The sequence below is a fragment of the Emydura macquarii genome, unplaced genomic scaffold (genome assembly GCF_026122565.2).
Source record: "Emydura macquarii macquarii isolate MOO-44397 ecotype Brisbane River unplaced genomic scaffold, CSIRO-AGI_Emac_v2 contig_3122, whole genome shotgun sequence".
Taxonomy (NCBI): Eukaryota; Metazoa; Chordata; order Testudines; family Chelidae; genus Emydura; species Emydura macquarii.
The window spans coordinates 2,254,026-2,273,348 of record NW_027133259.1 but is presented as its reverse complement, the minus strand read 5'-3'; the positions used below and the strand labels follow the sequence as shown (position 1 = coordinate 2,273,348).

The 19,323-nt window shown below is 41.9% G+C and overlaps 1 long non-coding RNA gene across 1 annotated transcript in view; it reads right to left on the bottom strand.

Annotated features, from left to right (window-relative positions):
* LOC137141873 (uncharacterized) overlaps positions 1 to 19,323 on the bottom strand; it is a 63,200-nt gene that overhangs the window by 15,996 nt on the left and 27,881 nt on the right. Inside the window, exon 2 of the long non-coding RNA XR_010916754.1 lies at positions 14,794 to 14,852. This is a non-coding gene — a long non-coding RNA (uncharacterized lncRNA). The remainder of the gene's footprint in view (positions 1 to 14,793; positions 14,853 to 19,323) is intronic.

The following is a 19,323-nucleotide window of genomic DNA, read 5'->3' as shown; positions in this document are numbered from 1 at the left end:
ATCTTTGATGGCAGTCACCTGCACTCTGCCCATTAGAACATCTCCTCTGAGCAGTTTCAAACAGCTGCCAGAGACCAAGACATACACACCCCTGCTAGATAAATATATCCTTTTTCATCTCCCCACCCTGCACAAATCAGAAATTTCGCCCCTAAAATTACATTGGCCTGAAGCCAAAGACAGTATTTAGTCGTGGATCAATAACAGATGGAGATAACTTCCGGGCTAGAAAGGAGTGACACATAACACTGGAAAAGGGAAACTTCCAAATTCCGGCTGGGATACATAGCACTTATTTCTAGTCCTAGAAGTACCAGACTCTAAAATCACTACATTGTTTTATACATAACCACCTTTTGGTAACTATCAGAGGTTTAAATGTGTTGTTGTTTACCCGAGTCAAGTTTGTAAGGGTGTGTCTACGCTGCAAAAAAAAAAAAAAAAGACTTGCAACAGTGAGCGTCAGAGCCCAGGTCAACTGGGTCTGAAAATGTGGGTTTCAGAGTCCAGACTCCAGCCTGAACCCCAGCATCTACCCTGCTATTTTTCGTCCCGTAGCACATTCTTACCAAGTCAGTTGGGCTCTGAGACTCACTACCACTGGCCTTTTTTTGCAGTGTAGACATACCCTAAAGGCACTTCAGAATTCATCTGGATCAGAGGCTCCATCTAAGTCCCAAATGACCAAATCAGTATTTATCAGCTTTATCCAACCTGTTGAAAAGTGGCCATTTTTGATACTAGCACTACTGGAACACAGCATAATGGATAATCTTTTGGCAGAGGGCTAGGAGAGATTGAAGGCCTTGTTTGTTTTTGAGGAAGGGGGAAAGAAGGAATAGAAGTGGAGAGAAAAATTATTTCATTTGGCTCTTGTGCCCTACTCAGGAAGAATAGGCCCAGATCCTCAAAGGTTTTTAGTTACCTAACTCCCGTTAAAATCAATGGAAGTGAGATGCCTAAATACCTTTGAAGATCTCTAGCACTTTGAGGATGAAAGAATGTAGGAAACGGGTTCCCCTTATGTTAGCTCTAGTGCCATAACTAAGGACACTATTCAGCAAAATGGATACCTGCCTTTTTAATGTCCGTAACATCTACATCTGCACCTATAATCTACAAAAACCCCTGCCCTCTCCAAATAATTACAATGGCCTTTTTTTAAAAAAAAGTGCAGGAAAATCATTTAAAAATGTGTGCCATATGCCATAAGAGTCACCACGTAAATATTTCACAAACAAAGGAGTGGTAACGTACGCTTTGGAACTCTCTTGCTTCTGAAGAGATGTTTCTATAAACCAATTGCAGTGGATATTCACACAGCTACATTAAGACACATGCTAGTTTTGTCAAGCTCTTTCCTCCATGTGCACATCCTGGGATATGGGATGTGGCAATGTTATACTTTAAAGGTCTATAAATCTTTTGCCAAGCCAACAGAGCACATTTCTTCACTTAGATTAAGAGCATTGTTTGAATTCTTGTGGTTGTACAATTTGTCCTGTCTCTTTCCATTTTTTTCCGGCCATGCGAAACAATGAAGTGGCAAAATCGTGCTGTTATGTAGGAAGGCTGATGTGATAGATAGCAGGAGATTTTTAACTTGTCTGCCACAAATCAGGATGATCCCTTTTACCTTTCCACAAATCTTTCCAACTCTATTATTTGTGGTTACCAAGAATCACATGCAAGGAGTCTCAAAGCTGGTAGAACATCTTTGCCATTAGATTTGATGAAGGCTCTTGAAAATTATGCTATATCTGGGGCATTAAAAACGTGTATTTGCATAGCACTTTTCATACAGACAGAACCCAGAAATATATGCATACTGCGTGCAAGGACCATTTGACCCACCACTGAAATGCAGCCAGCTCAGGGGTTGAACACCACAGCAGTTTCGCAGTGCACCACAGTCCCCTTACACTTTACATAATACAGATATGACATGAAGAATTTATTCTACTGAAATTAGCTGGAGGTCTCTACATAAAATGTAATTTGAATAGCACTCCAAGTGCCATGGAATTCTCTAATAGGCACAACCGCATTTGTAAAGCTGGAAAAAATTGTAAAGCCAAAATCTTTTTTTAGTGAACTATGCAGATGCATTACACCAAAACGTCTCACAAATTCACATAGGTTTTGCTGAATTATTTTGACTAAAAAAAACCTTAAACCCCCACCCCAAATCAAAATGTTTCATTTCAACATTTTCAGAATGAAACAATTCAATTCTTCAGTTCAAAATACATTTTCAAAATTTCCTTTCATTTTATTTTTTTAATTTTTTTTTAATTGCAAAAGGCGGAAAAACAAAATGAAAGGTTTTGATTTTATCAAACAAAATATTTCATTTGACCCAATATGAGTTTTTTTTAACTTGCTGAAAGCTTTTTTTAAAATGTGTTTTCTGTTTGATCCAAAATGAATTTTTTTCACTTCATTTTTCAGAATTGCTAGCAGATTGAAAAGTCTGTTATTCACACAGCTCTGCTCATTTGCACATCATCCAAAAGACACAAAACCAAATTCAAGGGTGATGTATAAGGGGTGATAGATAGTTACATTCCCCTCCCCACTACAGTAACCTAGGCCTACTTACACCCCCTCTGCTGATGTGTAAAGGCGTCTAAGTTGATATAACTTACCCACTGAGAATCCAGGTACAGGTGTAAGGGGCTGCACGGGACGGGGGGCGGAGGGGAGTTTATTTCTTGTAAATATCGGGAATTAAAAAGTTAACGCTGATTACTTTTATTACAAATTATTTTCCTCTAGTCTTTTCAGGACACTTCACACAATGGAGCAAAAAACCGTATCAATCACGTAAGTGTTGGGCTGAGGGTCAAATACCAGGGAAAGGCTGCTATCAGGGGGTGCTTCCCCTACCACCACAATGCCACCAACAGCACAGCTTTCACTGGCGCTGCTCCAAACTGTGGCTGCAAAGTTTGCTAATGTAGACATGCTTCTGAACACGACTGGAAGGAGCACCTGTCTGCAACCACCATGGGGAGAGTGGTGGCGACCTGACACGCAGTTGAGCCAGCCTGCAAGTGCAGGGGAGATCATCTCATGGACCCACATGGTCAGCAGGCCATGCCTCTCGCCGGCTCGGTACCCCCACTGTAAGGGAGAAGCATATAGTGGATTTCCCATGACATCAAATCATTAGGTGTCTCCATATAATTTGAAACATTTTAAAATGGGAAGTGGAGAGGCTATGACCTAGATTTCTCAGAAACTAACTTGGTTATATATAAAATACATTTTAGTGGGAGGGGAGGGGGAAGGGTTAACATTATTGGATCAGTAATATTAACCTAGGCTTTTAGATATCTAAAAATGTTGCAAAATCTCCCCTATGTGATATTGCCCATTCAATAATGTTAAAAAACTCCAATAAAATAAAAGATATAGTGGCACTGGGTAGCTTCTGCATATTAGCCACCCACTCTTGTAACCTTTACTCATGCAACCACTCTTTACTCATATGAATAGTTCCATTGATTCCAGCACCTTTACTCCTATGAGTATTTTACGCATGTAAAAGTCATAGGATCTAATTATAAGTTGTTGTTCCAAATGAACCACTGAAGAACTCTTATTTACTTCAGCTCACTTCCAGACTTTTAAAGTTCTCCCCTAAGGGAATAATAATTAAATCTACTGGTAGTTTCATGGCAGGTGAATACTTGTTCAGTGCCTAAAAGAAAATAAACTACCAAGGATCAAATTCTTGTTTTCAGAAATCAAACCTTTGCAATAAGGATTTTACTTTTGTTTCTTCAATATAACTTGGCCTATGAGTTTCATACTAGGTGCAAATGAGTGGCGTGCTTTGCTTTGCATATTTATAAACAGCAACAGCTCACTGAAAAAAACCATGACTGTTAAGTGCATTGGAAAAAAAATCAGTGCATGGAAAGGGGACTTACTATATTCCTGACATTCTTTATCTCTAACAAATAGCAGTAACCCCAGATGACCTTCTGGCTCCACCCAAGTTCTTGGCCTCTTTTCAGCATCCTGGCAAAAGTTGCAGACATCCGCAACACAGTGCCAAGTAGCTGTTTTGTCTGTAGATATGTAATAGAGATTAGAACAGTGGTGGTGAGGAGCCATAAAATATCCCCTTCAAACATGAAACTGGCGTAGAATTCCTCAGTGCCTTTCTCAATGACCCCAAGTATCATATCAGGAAGGAGTGGCTACACAACACAAAAGAAAAAGTTTCCACCACTTCACTTTATTGGATATAAGTTTCCCTCCTCCCACTCCCTCCCAGGGTCGATGCTGAAACCTACTCTTTCATGTCAATGATTAACTCTATGTTATTCAGCTTTTGCAGCTCATGTGAAGGGCGGATTGAGTGCAGGGGACATTACATCATACCTTTCTGATGTGCTCAGTCATGGATCGCTGATTGCAAGCTAACAAAACTGACACTTGAATGGAAAAGAGAATGTAACCCCTGCCTATGGCTCTTTAGCACTTTCCCTATGTAATCGTTTTTAAAGAGATGCCTGATCTGTGGTCATAACGGAAATAGCTTTTATTTTTCCTTTAGTAAATCTTAAAAGGAAATTTTGCTTGAACTTAAAAGCTTTTTTTCCATTCATTTTCCATTGGAGACAGGAAACAGTTCTCTTCTATGTTCAGAAATACAAATTATGATGGGCAGAACATCAGAATTACAGTAAAAGAAGGCAGCCTGTCTTTTGGAAAAGATCTCTGTTTGATGGTCAGGAAAGACAAAGAAAATGGTCTTAGGCCCATCACAAATCCAACCCCTCTTCTGTCTTTATCTACTCCCAGAAAGAAAGAGCTTTTTTAAAGTTAATTTCATTTCTCATTAAGCTTGCAATTAAAGGTGAATTGCAAAGGGAGGAGAAAAGCATTGGGCTTTCCCCTTCCTTGCTTCTTAGGAGGTATAAAGAAGGCCTGAAAGGATTTGTCAAACAAAAGAGCTAGGTGCTCAGTTGTCTTTAATATTAGAATTTCAGATCACACTTATGCTGAAAGACTGTGTTGTTAGGAGAACTAGTGCAATGGTGATGACAGACATGGAGCTGCTCAGTAATAATTGACGAGCACTGTATGTTGACCAGGTTAGTGGGACGCTTGCTATCTGACTATAGTGGCTCAACTTAACAGCAGATTGTAAGAAACAAGCAAGCAGTAAGGACGCAATTGCTCAAGATAAGACTCTTTCCTTCCCCAGTAAACACTTCAAGGTTATGAATCAATGCCCAAGTTATGAGCTGTGAATATTCTACCTCCTGACTCCAGCCAAGTTACAAAACTTGTTTTGCCAACCAGGGCCAAGGCGAAGAAACAGAAGGTCAAAAGAAGCGAAAAGGACTGTCTCTCAAGAGGGGTTTGAGTTGTTGGGGGGCTGCTCAGACCGGCACAGGCACCCACTGGGAAGTCTGAAGAAATTAGACATGCATAGGCTACCGCAAAGGGAAGGTAAGCCTCTAGGTGAGAGAGAGATAGGAAGGTGTAGGCGTCTGGTTGTTGTTTAAAAATCCCTTTTCTCTTATGTTCTGCTTTATCCCTATGGTTAAAGTTTCCAAAGGCTGTCTGGGTGCTCTGTTCATCACTGGGCTGAGACTCGTGATGGAAAGAAGTGCAGGTTCCAAACCTGTAAGTCTTGGAGACAAGTGATAATGTCACCTTTTGGCGTTCAAAGAGGCTTCGCCTACCACCCCGGAATTTAAGTAGGCTGCAGCACATTCAAAATGAAAAATGGGAGAGGGGGTCAATGTAAAATAACTTCAATTTAACATCAAAATATGTAACACTGAGAGCTTGATCTTTACTTATACTGTGGCTGCGTTATACTTCTCTAGCAGTGCAAAGGGGCCTGAAAGTGATATAAGTATAATGTAGATCCACTCCAATGTATATCCTTCGAGCGACCAGAGTGGTGTACAGGGACCTTGTGTAAATGAGAAATCAAGCCCAAAGGATACATTTTATATTGCATTTTTATGATTAATTCCTTTAAAAACTCTTTTTTCCCATTTACCTGCAGCTGCCACAGAATCCCCAGTTGGCCGTACAAACCTGGGGGCCTCACCAGCACTGCTACCACACAAAAAAAATAGATGGGGACCAGAGAGGTCATTTTCTTTTTGCTCACATTTTTAGAAAGGGGCCACTGTAGGGGGTAACAAAAATAAATCTATGGACAGGACTGCAGGCTGGGAACGTGCTCTTTTATTTAACTGCATCACAGCAGTGGAGTGAAAAACTCCCACTAACTAAAAAGGAAGTAAGGGAGGGTGGAACATGGCTCCATCTCATAATCCTCTGGGTAACCCATTAACCTTATCCTGATCACTTTACTACACAGACACTGGAGGCAGAGGAGAGGGCAAGGAACTGACTCTCCACAGATAAGTTCGGGGCTTTCCCAAAAGTCCCCTAGTAGCACCATGCTCTACATTTTTACCATGTGTGTGTGTCTGCATGCGTCAGCAAGCGGTGTCCCTCCCCATCCCCCAGCGCCTGCAATTCCCCACCGTCTCACTATCCGCTGTCTCCTTCTCTAGCCCAGACTTTCCCAATAGGGGGTGTTAATCCCTCTCCCAGCACAACTTTCCTCCACGCTAATAAGAGGGACTGGCAGGAGTCCTCAGCTTCCTCTCCTGTTCTCCAGGCCAGAAAAAAGGGGGACTCCTCTTTCCCCCATCCCGTAAGTGCAACCAGCGGCAGGGAGCTAGACTTTTCCCTGCCTCCCCTCGCTGACTGCATCTGGTACTGCTCCTGTGTGTCAGATGGAGAATGGAGCTCTTATCTCAGCTCACCAGCTGCTAGGCAGCCCTACAGACAGGGGAGGGAGAAGCATGGCACTGCACACAGGAGCACTTTGGGAGCTGGAAGTGGTATCCCTTACCCTCCTCTTCACCACAGGCTAGAAGTTGTTGGGGCGGGGGAGAGACATTGTTGGGTTTGAGGGAGAAAAATGTTCCCCTCTCTTCCTCCCAGTGGTTGCACCTTTAGGCCTCCCCAGAGACTCTAGATCAGGTTTGCCACAGTGCCCTGGCCTATAACTCCTGCAGCTGAAGGACAGCCTAGTGGTAAAGGTGTTCAAAGTCTCAGGGTCTCTACTCCTGAGGTCCCAGATTGAAGAAGTAGCCAGAAATGCTATCTATGACCTAACATTGGCCAAGAGATTGAGCCCTTTCCTCTCAGAGGCAGCCCCTGCCATGGATAGACAGACCATTGGTATTTTAGGACCTGACTAGTGCAATGTTCTCTACCTGGGGCTCACCCTGAAAGCCACTCAGCAGGTTTCTCATCTAGTTCTCCACGCAGCCATTCACCGCTCGTGCAGGGCAGGTATCTGCTCCAGTCTGCACTGGCTGCCCTTTCAGTGCCAGGTGCTAACTGCCCCCCACAAAGCTCTAAATGGCCCAGGCCTCAGACAACTCAGGGACCTCTTGCTGCTCAGGACTCCACCCTGATAACTGGGTTCAGCTGGAATCCTGTTTGCATTTCCACTAGCAGGCCCACACCCCTGCAAGTCACTTCCATTGAAATTACAACTGAGCATGACCGTGACCACACTTAGAAGGAGATGGAAGCAGCATCTCTGTGTCATTTGGGTCAGCTCGCCCTGGCTGGCAGCCAGTACCCTTGTTTTGTTCTTATTTGTACTATCTGTATTGCAAAACATGCCTAGAAATTGTTCATTGGCTCATTTTATACATGAAAACAAATATTAGAAAATTGTAGATGCTGAAAACTCCTGTACTTTAATCTAGCTGAGAGTTTTCCCCACCTCTAAGGGGAAACGTCTGCACTAGAGCTGAATTTTTAATTCCAGTTTGGGTAAACCAAGGCATACAAGCTCTGAATGAGCATGCTAAAAATAGCCATGTAACTGCAGTGCCGTAGGCATTGGGAGGCTTTGGGATTAACCACCCTGAGTCCAATCCCATCCAAGAACACAGATACGTGCTGCAGGTGGCCAGCCCCTCCCACTGCTTGTGCTACCATGGCTACCCGTCCGTGTGCCAGCTCGATCAGAACTAGTGCATGTACCTCCACCCAAGATAAAAACGACTCCTCCCACTGCTGTGTAGACATACCCTAAGATTAGCAAGGGTAGTGCTGTAGGAGAATGCAGTGTCTATGCTCTTTTGGGGATGGTTACCCAAGCTACTAAACAGTTGCATGGGTAATCACCAAGAAAAACAGGCAAAAGCAGTCTTGTTATTTCAGGGGGAGGCAAATCTTCCCTGTAATTCGGGCATGACTCATAGACCTGGTGTGGTGTTCAAGGACACTGTGCTGCCGGAGGTCTTGTCTCCCACCTAAGACAGAAAACCAAGATCCTGACTGCATATGGTCATTACAAAATCCACTGCACTTTTTACAAGAGTAAGGCTGTTAATCCTGAAGGCCTGGCCAATTTGAGTAACTTAATTCTGTCTACTTAAATTCTCCCTCGCAGAATTTCCACTTAACGTAACTGTCCTTTGAAACTTCTTGTTCTAAACAGTTGGGTCGGATTGCTGCGAGTTGTTAAACAGCCACCACATTTTACCTCACAGATGGCTGCATTTCAGTGATCCCTGCCTACTTTGAGATAGAAGAGGCTTTATGAATAAAATATATCATTCCCTTTATTATAATAGTCCCTTATGTCCTTTCCCTCTGCCATTTCCATCCTGCCAGTTGTATCATGTAAAAGCTCTTCTTTTGTAACTGAGAATCATCTGACTCTTTACGCAATGACTCCAATGATGAATGTGCACTGGATTCCTGGCAGAGTTCCATCCTACATCACTTTTAAGTCGTGAAGATGAGAGGGTAAGGGAAGAGTCCCCTGGCTATGTCTAAAACTTGGTCCGTCTAGCAGCATTGCACTTTCAAATTCATGTTTAAATTGGGTCCAGCTACACAAGCGTATGTATTAGTATGACGAAATTGCAATGACCATAGAACGGAAAAAATAGCTTCCTTAATGGACATGAATTGTGCAAGATAACCTGGTGGCACATTGGACTCTCTCGTGATATTTAACGGTCTTTCACTGCCCTGAGGAAGAGAGTCCTGACAGAGGCGCCATTATGTCTGTATAGCCATTGGTGCACAGCCGGGGCATACACTGTAATGGAAGGACACCATTTAGTATCCCCTTATTTTTATTACTTTTTAATATTCTTACAAAGCAGAAATACGTCACAATTTCTCTGTGGAACTCAGTCATAACGAGCAAGCCCAGCTGGATGCTGGGGTACTTTTCTCTCAGTCCACCTGTACGCAACCACCTGCACCCCATACAAATAACAGCACTCCAGTACCATTTCAATGAAAATGTTCCCTTCACAAAATAAGCCCAAACAAGGGTCAACCCTGTGTCCTGGTGCTCTTGCACAGCACTTCTTAGTCAATAATAAATTATGATAAAAATAATAACACAACAATAACTTCCATTGTGGATAATAATAATTTATGCTGATCCAATTTTGGAATAGGGTCCCATTGTGCTAAGCAGAATACCTACTATTTATGCAACCCTACTTTAATTCCCAGGATCCAATTCTGGACTCTTTTGTCACTTCTATAGGTCAGCTCAACACAGGCAGCAAAGCCCATGGATTTCACTCTAGAGTCAGGCCCTATACCACCTCCTCTCACAGCCCTGGGTGAAGGGTGTGTTGGAGGAGAAATGGGACGATTTGGGGGGAAGGAGGCGGCATGACTGGAGTGCACTGTGCTCCAGCTATCCTGGGCTTCTGAATGGCTCCCTAGGCAACCACTCTAACCAAGTTAAAGCAGTGTCCAGGGCATGCTATGCCTTATGCTGGTGGGTGCTTCAATCCCTAGTGGCCACCCTCAAACTTCCCATCTCCTGGGCTAGGCCTCCTCAAAGCGGCAGCTCAAACGTGGGCCTCCATCTCTTCTTCAACAGTCTGGCAGATGCAGGGCATGTGGAGAAGCAAGTGCCTTGAGCTGCTCAGCTGTGACCTACTTAGCTAGCTACCAAGGAGTGTCAATGGTTCCAAAGGGAGGCAGGTGCATCGTACCTCAACTAGATGGATGCAGGGTGCGATCTTGAGGTTCAGGGGGTGAAAATGGGAATGGAGATCTCTGTGGAAACCCCCCTCATCCTCCCGCTCTTTACCAATATACATACAAAATAATACCTGAGTCACCAGGGGTGAGTCGTAACTGATAGTCCGAAGAGCCCTCTCCTAGCTCTTTTACATGAACTGGGATCTCGACAGAATAAAGTTCCGGATCTGAGGAGTTCATGTTCATTTCTTTTTAAATAAACAAAAATCGTCCCGCCTGTCCACATAATCATAATTTGTTTTCCACCTTCTACTTAAGAGCATTTATGAGTAGGTATTTAACTGAAAGGTTCAAACTATGCTGTTGAGTTAACAAATAATTACCTAAAAGCATATTTAATTATGTGATAACTCCTTACTTACACATTTGGCCTTTCCTCCTCTCCCCATTATTCCTCCAAAAGTTGTCTGTGTCCCAATATCTCCTCCGTCACCATCCAATTTCTACAAGTATAGTCAATTTTATACGGAGGAAGTAGGTTGACAGCAGGTGATAGAGACAATTGTGTCAGCATGATGGCATCATTTGTGGAAACAGGCCCTAGTCTCTGGCTTTCTGGTGATCACTGAAAATCCAAATGAACACCTTCTGTATGTTTTGGCATTGACAGGAGATTTATCATCAGTCCCCCCTGATTTTTTTATTCTAGGTGAGGTAGACCTAATATCTGAGGAACAGCTAATGCTGTGAGACCCCTTGCATTCAAGGTGAATATTTGCCATTATGAGACAAAAATCTCATGAGAGCAGCTTGTGAGACTTTAGTGTTATCAAAGATAAACCCAAAACCATGTGACTGCAGATTCAGTGGATGAGTTTTTCTTTTGCACGTTAACCTAGTGCTCAGACAAGTTACAGGCTGATAGAGACAAATTATAGATGAATATTGCAAAAAGATTCCATGAATATTCATTTGAAGTTTTAATTAATTTGTTTTCAGTGAGCTCACACCCCTGTTGTGTTCACTTCCCATGAATATTCCAGCAAACAAGATTACTGGCAGGCGTGAGAGCCAGTTTTAAAAGACTATTGAAGAGTGTTCATAGAAAGCACATTTGAGATTTGTAATCATGAATGCTAGCATTGAAAATCTTATTCTAAGTAGAGAAAGATAAGATTTATGTTTCTGATCAAAGCAGTTTAAATGTCAAATACATAACACAACTATTCAGAAAAATTCTAGGTAGCAAATTCATTTGAGAAAGATCACACAGACAACTTGTAAATGAAAAAAGATGGAGACTGCATCAGATTCATTATTCATTGGGATTTTTTCACCCAGCTCTACTGATAACACTGGATAATAAACTGAGTTTTATTAGTCCAAGTTTCCTCCACACAGCTCAGCCAACGAACCTCAGTGCGGACTCTGAGCACTGTTTTGAATTCAATAACGACTGCCAGTCCTGCCAGACTAAGCTGTGCTTTTAAGAGGTGGACATGTGTTCAATGGAAACACAGAGGAGACTCACCAAGATCATTTCAGCTTCTTAGCTAAGCCAGGATTTAAATACAAGTTTCCAGAGTTGAAAGCTCAGTGTTGCTCCATTGCCATGCTCTTTATTCCACCTCCATCTACAACCACCACCAAGCAACTGAAGTGCTGAACACAGGGGAGAGCCTGGCTGAAGGGAAACCAGCCAGCCGGTGGCAAGAAATCACCTAAGTTTGTAAGGTTGCTGAAAGTATTAAGCTTAGTTTAGAATATGTTTTGCTTTTGTTTCCTCTTGACCAAATCTGATTTGCTATCCTTTGACTTATAATCACTTAAAATCCTTCTGTAGTTAATAAATGTGTTTGTTTGTTTGATCTAAAGCCGTGTGTTTGGTTTGAAGTGTGTGGGAGACTTCACCGGGAATAACAAGGCTGATGCATATCTGTTTCTTTATTAAATTGATGAACTTATATGAACTTACATTGTTCAATGGGCAACACTGAACATTGTAAGATGGAAGTTCCTAGGGTTGCATCTGGAACTGGGGGTATAACTGGGGTCATTTTGTTGTATAACCCAAAGAGTGGCTGGCTAGAAGTACTCACTTGGTTAGGAGCCCTTTACATGCTGAAGGACATGCATTAACTGGCCAGGAGTGGGGGTTCTCACAGCAGAGCAGAGCAAGACGGGCTCCAGGAGTGGGGGATTGGGGTGACAGCCATACACCAGTCCAGATTGCACTAAGGGAACATCACACTCATATATATGCATACACAAACCACATGGGCCCGTTCACTGTCATAGATCTGGCTGTCTTTTCCAACTGATCAATCTGCATTGCCAAAACTGGGTGTCCTACTCCACAATGACAATGCCATGCCATACCGTGGGAAGGTGACGCACTGTTAGACCCAGCCTACACTACGTTGCAGGACTCAGTTACAGCACAAGTAGAATCAGATATGGTTAAAACATGGCTGCTTTTTGCGGTGTTGATGCGGCCAAACTGTGCACAGGCGGTGGCCCTTTAAAACTCCTCCAAAGCGCAGCGTGCAGGCAGCAGCTCAGACTCCGGCTTCCACTCCAGGCCAGGCCAGGCTTTGGATGCAACAACCATCCTAGTCAGCAGCTCTCTGCGGCAGCTTCTTTCCTGGGCTCCAGCTCATACTGAACTTGCAAGTTTGTCCCACTCCTGACCGGGAGTGGTGGTGAAAACAGCTTCCCTCTCCCAGTGGGATAGGATGGGAGGGGGTGAAACAGCGCCCTTGGCTTACAGGAAACAGCACAGACCCCTTGCTGTTTCTGCTCTGCATGCCAACCTTTAAGATGCAATACAGGCACAGTATAGAATTTGCTTTCTTTTCTTTTTCCCCCTTCACTGCTGCCTGATTACTTACTTCTGGTTCCACATGGTGTTCAGTTGACCAGTCAGTTCATAATTCTGGTGTTTGTATCTTTGAGTTTCTACTGTATTCCCAGATCATGCCACAAAACTGCACATTAGAAGGCTGAAGAAGATTTGGGGAACCAGAACATAGTTGGGTCTTGTCTACACTGCATAGATGAATAGGTTTTAATTATGTTGGGCACTACCATGTTAAAAACAGCTCTTGCAACGTGGCTGATTTTCTTAGTGGAATGACCCATTGTGACCAGATGCCCCTCACTAATGAAAAAGGATCCAGACATGATTCCACTGCCGCTCACATTGTAAACTTTTATTTATTGGCAATGGTAGATCCTGCATGAATATCCAAGCCAGAAAAACAAGTCTATTTCATTCTCAAAAAGGGAAATTTCACCTTCTTGCTGACCTAACCGGTGCCAGTATGACAAACGGGGTCTAATAATTTAGTCTTTAGGGACACTAATGCCAACCAATTAGCTCATCCTGTCTGCATATTTGTTGCTAAAAAGGAGACTGGTATAATTTTCCTCATTGGAAACAGAGGTGACTTAATGCCTCAAAATAATCGGTAATGTTCTGTAATCTTTAAACTCCACCATTCAAACATTCTTCATAATCCACCCAGGGTAAAGGAATTGTCACAACATGGAAGTGATGTGTAAGATGGGTGGAGAGGGAACAGAAAAATGCTTCTGTGTTTCTCCAGTCCTAGCAACGTGAGCATGCAGAGGACTTGGTTCCTAGATTTAAGGACCAGCAGTTCACAGAGTGTGAATTAAAGTTAGTGAAATGACTTGGGATACGTTTTATGGAATGCCACAATTTGCATTGTTGTGACGGAAACACAGTCCTGACCTAAACTAGTGTAATGCCACTGCATTACACTAGTGCAACTCCATGGGTTTGAATGAAGTCCCACATGACACAGATCTGCTGTCATGGAGTAGGGAAGAAGTATTTTTAAGCTTCTGAGGAATCTGTCACTGTTCTATTTATATTGTGGTTGTGCCCACAGGCCCCAGTTGGGACTTATCACTTCATCGTCCTAGACACTGTAGGCACCGTTTAAAGGATGGGATCTACCCAGAAAAGCTTGCAATCTAATTAGGCCAGACAGACAAAAAAAGACAGACAGCATACAAGCAAAATGTCCATGGTGCAAGTCTTATTAGTTACATTTTTTTTTTAAACAAACTGCCCCCAAATTCCACCTGCCCCCTACACTCCATTGTCCAGGGGGCCCCCATCAGCATATTTCACTGGTTTCACGTGTTACCCAACATCCCTGTTGCACTGAAATGCTCTATTTACTTTAAATGCTTTTGAAACTTAAAAATAGCCTTGAATCATTTTATTACTTAAAAAACCAAAACAAAAGGGCTGTAAGTAAACGATATGGAACTAATTTCCTCTCCAGGAGAGGAAGGGGGCATTCTGGTGACAATACAAACTACTTGAGCGCCATTCTTGTGGTCTGTGATGTCACTAGCACCCTTTAATGGTATTTTTTCTATATAAATCAGGCCAGACCATCCATTATCCTCCACACACATCAGACAGAGGCAACAATGACAGATGGTCATTCAGACTAACTGGCTGTGAACAATTCCTATTAAAGGTTTTTCCCAGAGAGGCCAGATTATACAGTAGCTGAATACACGAACCTCAGTCATCACTTATTACTTCATTGTAAAATGAAGTGGCCACATGATTTATTCTGGTTAGCTACAACTTTGTGTTTCTACACAGCATAAATATAGTGTAATCTAGTCTAGCATATGCTGTCATATTAAACACCTTCCACCAAACGCAGCCCCAACATGTGAAAGAAAGCGATAAAAAGAAAGAATACTAACCATTGTGGATGAAGCCTCCAATCAGCCCATTCCTGGTTTCTTGCTCACTTGTTTGCGATCTGTCTTATGAAAAACAAAATGTAACATTGCAGTTAGAGTGGGTGGGAAATTTCCCATTGAATTTTTTTTCCAGTGGAAAATTGGGTCATCAATTAAACAATTTTTTTTTTTCTGGAAAGTGTTTGCTTTCCAAATAAATAACTATTTCACTGGAAAACTGAAAAATTTCAGCCAAAATTAAACATTTTCTGGTTTTGGACGGAGGTTGTTTGTTTGTTTGAGGAGGGTGGCTCAGCCATTTCTGGCCAATAATTTTCCATTGCCAACGCATACAAAAATGTTCAGTTTCTGAACATTTCCACTGGAAAAAAACAAAACACAAAAAAAGACCAAAAAGTTTTCATTGTAATATTCTGACCAGCTCTAATTTCAATGTCTCCCTGTCACAATGTACATGGGAAAGAGTTCCATAACCCAATTCTCAGTTCAATAGTTTGCCTTCCGCATGCTGGAATCTTGCCTCTTTTACCCTTCTTCTTTCTTTCCAGCAAGGAGACAGAAGATAGAATTAAAGACTCAGAGGAGAAAGAAGAGAAGGAGAAAAAGACAGGAGGGAAAGAAGAAACTGGATAAAAGGAAGAAAGGCACAATAGGCAGGAGAATAAGTCCTCCTCTGTCTCCACACATCTCCCTAGACCTCATGGATTAATTACTAGAGGTGATTGACAGAACTTGCTTCCTGATTCCTGACAGGTAGAGCCATACCACTGGTAATCAAGGTCTTTATCGTGGTGTAAGAAAAGGGACTTACAATAAACATTACATTGGCTGTCAATACTTATGCTTTTAGATCATCTATAACTAGGAAATGTTCACTTCCCCACCCCATTCCCAGAGACCATAATACTGTACAGTTATGGGAGGCTCAGGGAATTTGCAAGGTCCCTGTCTTTCTCTGAAGCATCCACTGTAGGATACCAGACTAGAAAGACCTTTGTTTTGTTCTAGGATGGCATTTCCTATTTTCCTAATAATCTGTGGCTAGGACTGTTTTCTTGTGGCATTTTTTGGGAGACGTTTTTAAGTGATCATGATGAAAGGTGGAAAAAACCATGAAAAATATAGTGAAAGAATCACAGGCCTTGTTTTGTTCCCCACATTACATTAAATAAGAAAATTAAGGTTAAGTTTCTATCTATTAAATTCACTTGTGCTGTGGACACAGTGGACAAGTCTTTGCACCCCATTTCCAGAACAGCTTTTATTCTTTACCATTTATATTATGGTAGCACCTACAGAATCCCAATGAGATCAGACCTGCCGCGAAGAGCCTATAATCAAAATAGACAAAACCAGCAAAGGGCAGGAGTGGAAACAGAGGTGTCAAAAGTCACAAAATACACATGGGAAAGACCCAGGACTAGCATCCAAGTCTTCTGACTCCCATGCCATTATCTTAGCCATGAGATCATACGTTCCTTTGCTTTTGCCCTAGAGAAACGAATTTTCTCACTGAAGATCCATTGGTCTTGTTTTATGTTGGCTGGCTGTTCTAAGGACATCTCTGTGAATGGTATTCAAGTATCTGACAAAGCTGATGAGCTGATGCTGTGAAAATCCTTTTCAGCACATATTGCGCTAGGGAGTTAGCTGTTCTGGGAATGGCAAAATAAAATGCCAGCCCACACTGCTCTGGGGTGATCACAGATAAATCTAGTATTTTGGAAGCACCTATATATTTATATCTGCAAGAGGATTGACAAGAACTGGTTTAAAAATAGGGGAGTGGGGAATTCACAAAACGGTTGGTAAACAATCTTTCCCCAATTTATCAAAATTTGAATTAAAAATGTTATTAAAAAGTTTGAATTTCAAAAAAACCTTCAAACAGCTCAATAGATAGTAAAAAATGGGATTTTTTTTTGCAATAATATTTCTCCTCCCCCTATCAAAATCTCAACAAATATTTTTGTCAAAAAAAATGTTTTAAAGCAATCTCCAATATTCAGCATTTCTAGTTAATCTGTGCAATTTAGTCCCAACTAGACATATCCGCATCACAAAACCACCCCACAGTTGCTGGGGAATGAATGACTCAGTGTAATAAAGGGATAAGATATAAAGCTTCTTGCCTCCAATCACTACTTCACATCACTCCCCTAGAACTCTCCCAAGCTGGGCTGAGGTACACCGGGGAGAAGACTAGTCTGTCATTGCTCATGCCCTACCAGTTGTGTGTAAACAGTGAGTTCACTCTCTACTGCTGTTTACCTGGCACCATTTACAAGCCATAAATTCACTTTTGGAAAAGTTTTAAAAGGTAAAGAAAACCACACCGCACAACAGGGCATAGCTGATAACCTGTGTTCAGCAAAGTTCCAGAGGGGTAGCCGTGTTACTCTGTATACAGCAAAAACAACCAGAGTTCTGTAGTACTTTAAAAACCAACACATTTAATTTCTGCAGGCATAAGCTTTTATGCATAAAAACTTATGCCTGCAGAAATTAAATTTGTTGGTCTTTAAAGTGCTACAGGACTCTGTCGCGTGCGGCAAAGATACTCAGGACCTACATAACAAAGGTGTTGCAGGTCAGGATTAGAAGACTAAGTTTGGGCTGAATGTATAGCTTGGCCCACAATAGACATGACTTTGGCTAGCGTTTTAGGCCTTTAGCTTTTATGGGAACTGAAAACTTTAACTATAACGAATATATGCAATAAAATGTAATTGCTTGAACAAAAAATTAAAACATCAAGTGAGAACTCTATTACAGCCCACAGGGAACTGACTTCTTACTAAGAGTTCCAAAATGAGAGCCATGATGACTGAAGTTGTCAGTTTATCTGTAAAAATGATTCCAGAAAAGTATTAGTGTAACACTTTTCAAACAAATTTGCTTCAGCTGTGTTTTCCCTTCTTGTGGGGTTCACTTCCCATGAATGTTCTAGTAAACAAGCTGAATTTACTCTTAGGAATATTTGCCAAAAAAGTTAGTGTTAATTTCAGAGTATTCTCAGAAAGCAAATATACGACTGGTAATTGTGAGTATTCTCAGCAGAATACTAAGAGTTACACACTCACCCAATCATGGAAGAGAAACTATTCAATCAAGTATAACTAATCAATCAACTGTCCAATCAAAACAGCTCACATTATGAATATTGATTATTCCTAATAAGCTGTTCACAGACAAACTATAAAACAAGGATAATTCACAGACATTCCTGGGAGAATGATTTCAAACAGAACATTTAAGAACATCAGGGCCTGATCACAGATCATTTGCAAACAGAAAAAGGGGCTAAATTCATCCATTAAGTTATTTGTTGTGAATTATTCACCCAGCTCTAGTAATAATTTTCAGACTCTGCTGACCTGGATTGGATTCGGTCCAAAATGGTGAAAGCTTCCCTCTTTCATCACCAGGCAAGCCCATGCAACTTAAATCCTCTCACCCACTGTTTTAAAAACATTTTATGTAGCTGCTCTGTAAAAGAGCAGTGAAAGGTTAGGAGTTCTTCCATGGTTTTTTTATTGTTTTAGGTTTGGTTTGTTGCTAGTTCAATTCCGTGGTTGGCAGATATTTGCATTACATGGCTTGCAGGATGATCAGTAACGCCTGACAAGCTTAAAAGAAAAGTACAAACCTCCAAAACCCATTTTTCATTCTGGAAACATTTGTTTGATTCTCACATAACAGCAGCAACCATTGCTTGTAGCTACTGGTTTTGGAAGCTTAAAAGTTTAAAAATAAAAATGCTACCATCCAGAGTGGTTATACCCACATGTTAAATGGGCTCAGCAACAATTCTGCTTATGGCAGAAACTAGCCTCTCGGCCCAACTCACTTAAAGGCTTGCACTTGTGTTCTACCCATCTTCCTGCCCTACCTTTGAAAGATGGTAACCACTTCCCCACTGCCCTTCCTACCCATAATCATGCCATGAACTATTCATATACCACAGCTAATCTGTGACCAGCTAAGATAGGGTGACCAGATGTCCCATTTTATAGGGACAACCCTGATATTCTGGGCTTTTTCTTATAGAGTTATATAGGCGCCGATTCCCCCCTGCCCAAACATACCCTCACCTGCTATCTAGTCACCCTAAGCTAAGACTTCATGGCGGGTGAAAGGAATTATTTTTGGGGGGTGTTCTCTATTAGGATCCAGCCGAAAACTTTCCCACCTTTCCACCAGGACCACTGGACACAGCTTCTCTCTTAGTTCATTTATAATGCTCCTTCAGGTAGCCAGAGGAATTTGCCAGAGAGCGACTTGAGCTCAGTTTCGTGTGTGTGTGTGTGGGGGGGGGGGGGGGAAGAGAGAGCCTTGCCAGCTCCACAGCCGTTGTTCATTTTTTTTAAACAAAAGAATAATTAATTTGATCACATACTTCAGCTAAAGTGATTTATCGCTGTTACTAGGAAAAGTAAACCAAGATGCCTTGCGCGTTGTATTTTTAAACAGATACTGCATGACGTCAACTAGTGCTCGGACAGTACTTCATAATACGTGGTGCATAGG